The sequence below is a fragment of the Frankliniella occidentalis genome, unplaced genomic scaffold (assembly GCF_000697945.3).
Source record: "Frankliniella occidentalis isolate FOCC.00 unplaced genomic scaffold, Focc_3.1 Scaffold56, whole genome shotgun sequence".
Lineage (NCBI taxonomy): Eukaryota > Metazoa > Arthropoda > Insecta > Thysanoptera > Thripidae > Frankliniella > Frankliniella occidentalis.
In genome coordinates this window covers 207,466-209,013 of record NW_026267186.1, presented here as the reverse complement: position 1 = coordinate 209,013, position 1,548 = coordinate 207,466, and positions in this window count along the sequence as shown.

The window sequence follows — 1,548 nt, the reverse complement described above, 5'->3', positions numbered from 1 at the left end:
CTGCTGCTCAATACCGAATAATACCCACACAAATTTATCATGGGATTTTAATCAGAATTTTGGGGTTGACAGCGCCGCTTTATGATAATAATCGCAAGGGATAGTGCTTGGTGGTTTCCAGCATATTGAAATGTTGTGTCGTTGGAGGTTAATGTGCTATCGCAGAGTGGCTCCATATTTCAACATACAAGTGGAAGTGGTAAGTTATTTTTCGAGGCAGAGTAAATTATGCGCGTTTTGTAAACTATGCTCACTGTAAGCTTTGTCGAAAAGGTGTTAAATGGGTACGTGCATTGAGCCAAACACTGTTAAGGCCTTTTGCAAAATGGGTAAACTGTGGTTGGGGCTTTACAAGTGAGGGTTACAGCTCCCTTAAACAATCAAACAATCAATGTGCGTTGCAGGTTATTTGCACCTGTGCACTACTGTCCCAATAATTGTGGAAAAGATGTCTTGTAGATGTGCAGAGGGATGTTCACTCAATGCTTGAGTCCAGTGCCAAATAAGTTATTTGAAAGGTCATTTAGAGTATGGGGCGAGAGGCATTTAAAAGTGTCTTGTATGAGTAAATTATATGTAATTAATAGTTGGTGATTGTTGAGTATTAAATGAAAGCAAGCGTTCAATAAAAAATAGCGCTGAAAGTACCGTTTAATATGATTGCAGGGACACAGCCCGGAAATGTTCTCAACATGAGCAGAGAAGTCTGTGGAGTCATTTTACCTGCAAGAATAGGTGAGTTGACATGGCAGTAACCAACGCTATGGTCCAATTTGTCTCTGTACAGACTCTATGAGAAGCTTCCTTTGGTGTGCATCCAAGGCAAGTTACTGATAGTTTGTATGATATGCCTTGGTCCTTCCCTGGCGATTTCAATCCTTCCCCGTCAAAAGCCACGCTTAATATTTGTTATCATTAAAAATGTCTTTTAAAAATCTTGACAATTTGGGAAATATCTGGAATTGGTTTGGGTTGGTTGGGCAGACTCCCCTTTCACTTGCTCTGTCTGAATAATGGTGCCGACGCCGACCCACTACAGCAGAGTTTTCAGATATTGCGCCCAAGAGGTAATCTGCATTTAGTTTCTAGAGACCACCTCTTAAGACTAAAGTTTCTTTGGATAGGGGTGGTTTCTGACCCAGCCAAAGGTAGTTTTATGGTCCCCTCGTTCACCCCTGTCGATTAGTATCCTCCGTCGAAATCCCGGGACCCATCAATTTTCGGTCAAAACACAAAGTGTAAATTTTGACCAAAATGAAAAAAAATAATGAAAATCGCTGGAAATGGTTGGGATTAGCCCGACAGCATTCTCTTTCAATCTCTCCGTCGAAATTTCACGCCGCCGGGCCATTGTAAGTGACTTGCGCCTTGGACCGGTTCGCCTGCGAGGTAGGCAGCCCATCATACGCTGCGCGCCAGATTCAAAAGACTACCCCTTAAAACTCCAGTTTCTCCGGACAGGGGTGGTTTCTGGCGGAACCAAAAGAAGTTTTGTGGTCCCCTGGTTCACCCCTGTCGATTCGACTACTTTTCCGTCGAAATCCGGAC